Source organism: Rissa tridactyla, chromosome 2 (genome assembly GCF_028500815.1).
Source record: "Rissa tridactyla isolate bRisTri1 chromosome 2, bRisTri1.patW.cur.20221130, whole genome shotgun sequence".
In the NCBI taxonomy this organism is placed as follows: domain Eukaryota; kingdom Metazoa; phylum Chordata; class Aves; order Charadriiformes; family Laridae; genus Rissa; species Rissa tridactyla.
In genome coordinates, this window is record NC_071467.1 from 38389555 (window position 1) to 38397318 (window position 7764).

Sequence of the window (7764 nt, forward strand, 5' to 3'; positions counted from 1 at the left end):
ACACTCAACAGATGGGGAGCTGCACGGGCACCAATGCAATTGTTTATCCCCCTATTGTCCCCGTGTCAAGCAATCAAACCAAATCCATTACCCACCGAGAAAAAGATCAGCGCACCGTCCATTCAGCAGTGAATGGAGCAGAGGCGGTTATGTAGGGAGGCTTTAAAGCTTTCAAAAGGATAGAAAAAAAAAAATAATGAAGAGCAACACTGAATAGTTCACCAGAAAAAAAAAAAAGCTATAACAAACCTAACCCAACCTTTGTTTCACCTTTGGATATTCAGAGTCCTGTACGAGGCACTTTTGGATCTGAGTCATTGTTTTCCTAGTTATAGGTATAACTTAAAGAGATTTTAAAATCACAGCTGGGGTTTAACATTAAAACAAATATTGGGTGTTTCATCATGTTGAGGAGCGGTGGGGATGTGAAAACTGCAATGAGACTGAAGAGCTGGTTACTAGCAGGCATTCGCGGCTTTATAGGTTAGGTTTTGAGCAGGTAGGCTTTGAACACCTATCTTTACGAGGGACACGATGCTCTGGGGATGAGTCACTCCGTGCAGAGAGCTGACAAAAGGCTCTCACATCGCTTCCAGATGGAAAAATAGGGCTCAGAAGGGCCAACATAATCTGTCTCACCTGGGAATGAATTTTCCCCTGTTCACAAAAGGGAGTTTGCTGCTTCATTCTGCCCAGGTCTTACAGGGTGGTTGAGCACTATGAATGCCCAGGGTTTTGCAGGAAATCGTGACGTGGCTGCAAGAGAAGGACTGCACATATTGGGCTGCTTTTTTCTAGTTGCCTGTGAGCCATTTTGGACAAATGTCTTGGTTTATCTAGCTACAAAACAGAGGTGATAATACCTGCCAAGGAAGTGTACTACGAAGCATCCAATCTGCTGAAGGACAGCACGACGGCAATTTTAGACTTGAGGAAGATACTCTCCACAATGTCCAACCTAGGGACTGCTTGCAGAGCCACATCAGACAATTTCTCTTAGTATTTCCCTCTCGCTCCCTACTGACCTAGCAAGAGTCCAGTCTGTGGTGGGAGCACGAAACCAAACATTTATTGACGCTATGAATCATTTTTTCATTCCCCAAATTACATAAAATATCTAGTAACTCAGCCCAAATTTTTCCTCACTGCTAAACACAATTAATAAGCTATTAATGTAATTCACATGGTGCCACTGCAGCCATAAGAAGACCCCAAAAAGCTTTGCACTGGGGTATATCTTTGACTGAAGACTCCCACGCCAACACGTGGAATCCAAATTCCTCACTGTGGGCTGTGATATAGCTCTTCAGCAAACACCTGAACTCCCCGTGTTGTCAGTAAAGGATCAAAACATTTGCTGGTGGAAGAACTTGGCGACCAAAGGTGAATGGGGACAACTGAGGAGGAGGAGGAGAACTCAGGACACCAGAACAAACATATGGTGTCTGACAAAACATCCATATAACCTGAACTGCACGTCTGGGACAGGGAAAGTATTTGATTTTTATGAATCTCGGCAGAAAGGAGGGAGAGGTGGAAAAGGGGAAGAGACGTATGCTGAGGTAAAAACAACTGGTGGAAACAGCACAAGGATCAGTAAATCTTGTCGACAAGAAAATCCATAACTTTGCAAAATGTCCCTTCAGGGAGGCGGCAAGGGTGCTTTTCCCAGGGGCTGGATCTGTTCACATTTGTAAGAAACAAATGTATATGCTTGTCCTGTTTGCCACGTACGCCAGAGTTGGTAAGCTTAAAAGGAATGCAATAAAACCAAATCTGAATTACGGTTACAAAAAATGTAATAAAAACTTTGAGTGATTTAAGAGAAGTATCAGAAACTTTATTTATCCTGGCCTTTGTGAACAAATGAAAGCCTTTCCAGCGCAGCATTCTTCAAGTGAAGTCGGTGGGAAGTATCCCGGTACTCTCAGCATATGCAAGGGGTATTACCAAGGGATTCCCTCGCCGCAGAGGACAGACATCTTCCCAAGGCAAGTCTCTGGCTTCTCCCTGGATCTCGTACCCTGTTGCGTAAGAGGCGAATCTAATCTTTACTGAGCCACTTGAGCCTATTTCTTACCATTAGCTGGGCAATATGATAAGGACAAACCACAGGTATTTTTGGAATAGGATCATGAACTCAGAGGTATGCACAATTAGCCACTTAAAAATAAGATGGGATAAAACTGCACGTGCATGCTGCAGACACTTACTCTAAAACACTTCTGTGTGATGCAATGCAAATGGTGTGTTTTGGAAAGAGAATCACTTTTTCTCATTTTAGGGCCACAGAATTGCAACTGCCAATGACTGAAAAGCAAATGCAAAATATAAAGTGAGCTTGTCATACCTAGCCTGTTATTTCCCTCTAAGTGAAAGGAAGAGGGAGACAGATATGCTGTCCGCAACTTCACCTCATTCTTATAGCAGTCTGCAAAACTAGCTCAAAATTAAAGTAGCACTGCACGGCTGCAAGGTCTGTGAAGAAGTGTAAAATTTTCAAAAGTAACATTTTAATTCACATCTGGCTGGAAGCTGCTGTGACGATAGAGGCACTTAAAAACATTTTGAACTTTACATTCACTATAGGGGACCAGGAGAGAGGGATGCAAGTGTCGTGCGGTTTGAAAGGGCTAATGCACAGACTTCTCTGCTAATCAGGAAAGGAAATACCAGCCAGACCTGGAAGCCAGGCTGAAAGCATCCCCCCGCTAGTTACAGAAAGATACTGCAGGATTCTGAGAAAAAAAAAGAACAAGCCTGGTTGGCTCCTCTTAAAAAAGTTACATATAGATAATTGGACATTCACAAATTTGCCCTAAGCTTGTAAAACACACTTGAGTAAGTCTATACAATGATTAGCGAGCAGCACAAAGACCAGCACTGCAAGGTTCAAGTCACACAGAGCTTGTGCCAGCAGCAGGGATTGCACGGAGCCGGCATTAAAGCTAGGGCCAGGCCGAGCACGTGGAGGCTTAACAAGCTTTCATACACTGGTCATGTACTGGTAATCCACAGGCAGCATTAAAAATGTCAACAAAAGAGCAATATGTCCAAATTTGGCTGTGACAACAATAGCTTATTAAGATACCAAACTCGAATTACATTTGTCTTTGATTTATTCATTTTTCAAGCTAATTGATCAGCGAGGTCTTTATTCCCACGATAAAGCACAGTAATCTTTGGATGGGGCTTTTTTACTCCTGACTTTTTCCTTTAAAACATTTTAAGATTATTTTGACTATTGGCTTCTGATACAAATATAACCATCTTTGGACAAACAAGCACATTAATTAAAGCTCATCCTGTGGTTCCTGGATTTGTGCAGTGGTAGCCCTTTTGCTGCAACTGCATACCGTTTCTCACACCATACGGAGAAAAATCCACTGCCTGGGTAACCAGGCACAAACTACTTAGGATTTCTCCCATGGATAAGTCTAAAGAATGAGTCAACCTCAACTGTGACCTTACTTGTCTCTAGTGTGTCCTCATGCAGCCATCAAGCTCCTTTTGCCGCATGTAACACACGTGCTCTGCGGGATGAAGGTCTTTGGAGGGTATCAGATGGCTTTGCCACCTCTGGCTTAAGTTCTGTGAGAACATGATGTCAAATTTAAAACAAGGACCATCATTATTGGCACTCAGAGACTCCAGAGCTAGAAACTTAGAAAAAAGGATTAGGAAAGTAGGAGAGGCTGCACTATGGGCACAGAAGCAGGATCAGATTTATGAGTCCCCTTTTGATCCAGATTTAAGCAACGGTGCCTGCGTGAAGCAGCAAGACAGCACAGGGGATGGCACTGCCACAGAGGAGGTTTTGGGACAGAGTGGGAGCACCAGTACGGAATTGCCGTGTCTTGGAAATGTGAGACTTCTCAGGTAGCTTTTGTGCAACAAGAACGTTAAATGGCCATACACCGTACAGCTACGAGTATGGAAGGGGAACTGGGGGACTCCCTCTGATGCCAATTATTCTAAAAAGGGTTTTGGAGAGAGGAAATGGGTTATCTTGTCTCCCTCCTCATTTGGTCTTTGGCCTCTCTACTGACGCTGCCAGCAGGGGTGTCAAAGATCTTCTGCTTTAAGTACTTGACTTGTTTCAAGGAATCTGATTAAAGTAGATCACCTCAGATAACAAGAGGAATTAATGCTGCAAATACATAGGAGAGGATTTTCAAGCTCATAAGCTACATAGAGGTCAGTCCTTTTCAAGTCACGCAGCCTTGAAGATCTTTGATTTTCACAGAACTGGTGATCTTTACTTGTCCTTTTCCTCTGACCGATGAGCCCTTACATTTAAACACTTTATTAACTCAGTTCTGGTTTTAATCTGTTCAGTTGCTCTGTCCACTACATGGCAGATACTGTACAGAGATAAGCCTGGGCGAGAGAAAGCCAAAAGGGAACAGGAAAGAGTTTTGGAGGGCTTTGCAATAGAAGTGGCACATTCTCCTTAATAACAACATAGATTCTACATCCTTTGGGTTTTTACAATGTTTTGTAAAATGAGTATCATAGAATCATAGAATGGTTTGGGTTAGAAGGGACCTTAAAGATCATCTAGCTCCAACCCTCCTGCCCTGGACCGGGACACCTCCCACTAGACCAGGCTGCTCAAAGCCCCAGCCAGCCTGTGTTCAGCACCTCCAGGGATGGGGCATCCACAATTTCTCTGTGCAACCTGTTCCAGTGCCTCACCACCCTCACAGTAAAGAATTTCTTCCTAATATCTAATCTAAATCATAGAATCACAGAATCGTAGGGTTGGAAGGGACCTCTGGAGATCATCTAGTCCAACCCCCCTGCCAGAGCAGGGTCACCTACAGCAGGTTGCACAGGAACATGTCCAGGCGGGTTTTGAATGTCTCCAGAGTTGGAGACTCCACCACCTCCCTGGGCAGCCTGTTCCAGTGCTCTGCCACCCTCAAAGTAAGGAAGTTCCTCCTCGTGGAGGAGTCATCTCCCGTCTTTCAGTTTAAAACCGTTACCCCTTGTCCTATCACTCCACTCCCTGATAAAGAGTCCCTCCCCATCTTTCCCGTAGGCCCTCTTTAGGTACTGGAAGGCTGCTATAAGGTCTCCCCGAAGCCTTCTCTTCTCCAGGCTGAACAACCCCAGTTCTCTCAGCCTGTCCTCAATAGCATAGGTGCTCCAGCCCTCTGATCATCTTCGTGGCCCTCCTGAAGCCTGACGTTTCTATAGCCTCGCAACTTGGTCAGCCAAAGAGAGGTAGACTCCTAGATCCTCTCTCTTCAACTTTTTATATATACTCTCTAGCATGTAACCCTGGTATATATTCAGGCTCAGCGACTCAGCTGTAAGCAGCTGTATGCTTATGTCTGCACACACGGCAGACCAGTGCCTTTTTACCAGTGCCTTGTTTGCTCTGCACATGCAGCTGTCTCCACTGAAGGACAGGCTCAGACCTTTAGCACCCATCAGCCGACCCTGCACTGCCTTTGTTCAGCGGGTTGGCGTTTTTAGCTCAGCTCTGTCGGGTAGGTCCCTGAACCGCGCTTTACACTCGGTGACATTATCATTTCCGACATGAGAAGTCACTAAGGGTTACTTGACTATCAAGATCTGCCCCCTGGCTCTGTGCTCAGCTTTACCAACTGAGTAGTCCTAATTTTAGGACTTCCATTTACAACACAAATACAGTAGGTAAGAACTGCATCAGCTTGACCGCACCAGGATCTAAACTTGGGAGATGGCTATGCGAAGGCTGTGGGACGTGCTATTGTAGGATGTCCTAACTGCCAGAAATGCGAGTGGCACCACTGTGAGTGTGTCTGACTGGGACCCGCGTGCTCCAGAAGTGGGAGCAGAGCCTGGAGCCCTCCAGGGGGGAACATCCAAGTGTCACCATTCACAGCATAGCACTGACAGAGCTTCAACCCTTCCTGGCTTGGAAAGACGACTCTGGAGGAGAACTGATCCACTGAAACAAGTGTTGCAGAGGCTCTGAGGTTCTAGTAGTGCAAGACAAATGCAGTTCAAACTCTGTTCATGTTAATTCCCATTTCTCGCTGCTCAGATAAGCACATGGCGACAGCTTTCATGAGGCAGGGACCTGTCTGTTGGAAAATGGATTACGAGCACCAACTCTCGTACATAAACTAGTGAGCAACCATCTAATGGTCACTAGAGAGACACCACAGGTCTGTGTTGGTGACCTAGAGGTGAAAAGACTTTCTTTGTCCATCTGAATCCCTGAAGCTTTCAGAGCCCTGATCACGGGGAAGTTCTGATCTAAACAACCATTAATCTTCCTTAAGGTGAAAAGGTCAGAAGAGCAAGTTATTCAATGTTAACTGGTTTTTATGCCAGCAAAAAAGCGCCTTTATTTCCAATGCTATCTTAAAATATACAGCAACACTTAAATATCCCAACTTCCACAGTGATATTTCGAAAGTGATGTCAGCTTTTAGATAGATGACAAAGTCCACACACAGCGTCAGCCCCCCACAGCTGTGTCCATAGCCATACCAACAATGCCACACAATGGCCTCCTTAAATCCCATAAAGGCAAGCGACAATGCCCCAGAATGAAGCGATAACGTATTGGAGCTGCTGACAATCGGTCTTTAACATGTGTTATCCATTTGACTGCAGGTGTAAATCAGCATTTCAATGTCAAGTTGCTAATTTAAGGCTGTACGGTCAAACATCCAAATAGCTTACCCCAGGAAAAGCGCAAGTGCTTTGTTAAAGTAGGTCAAAATCACCACAAGTCAGGGAACACAGAGGAGAAGTTCCACATCAATAAATCAGTGTTTGTGCTATGATAGATATATATTTCATGATACAGGAGTATTAGACTAAATTAAACATTTACCAGAGCTCAGATAACCGTGTGGGTACTGTGTGGCATTTTGTTGCTGCTTGGTTGACTTTGCCGGCGTACGTGCCGCCGGCGTACGTGGCCACAGAACCAAGCTCTGTGGCTCTACGGTGTGACATGAATTAACACGGCTTTCCAAAGGATACATGTCACATTTCCTCTGCTTTCACTTAACTGTGCCACCTCACGGATGTGCATTAACTTTCCCCTGTTTAATTCCCACGTGCAGAGAAATAAGGAAAATACCTGCTGCCATTTGTTGTATTTAAAGCTCTCTGCTAACCGAGTACATGTAATTTTTCAAAAGAAACCAAAGACTGAAAGTATTTTTTTCATCCCCTCTCCTATTACTAGGAAAGTAGTTAACTTAAGGCCCCGATTAACATTCCACTGAGCTGAGTCAAATGGTTCTTCCTCTTATTGTTATTATTGACTGTACAACATTTTCTACCAACTCACTCGTGGCAGCTGTTTCAGTACAATGGGGAAAAAAAGAAAATGAATGGCATTTTAGTGGGTTATTTAATGGGAGCCTAGAACTGGCAAAATATAAAACTGCATTCAGAAATGTTGCATCTAAGGGAACTGCAGCCTTCCTAATTATAGCCCAGGTTTTGGGGTTTTTTGTCTCAGTTTCACTGAGAAATTCAGAGCAACAGTAGAAGGTTCTGCCTATTCTCACAGACACATAAAAAATATGCACTAAACATTTTGTAACAATTTGAGCCTGGGTGATTTCTCATACGTACACTGCAGGTAAGCACCAAGGTATCCGCCTGCGGAAAAGAAATGCACATGCAAAGAGAGTTGAGACCTCTGCAAATTCAGTCTCCGACAGTCCTGCCACACCATTGCTCAAAGAAGAACCTCTTCTTCTGCAGGTGGCCTAGTGATGAGTCAAAGATGGAACCAGGTTTTGA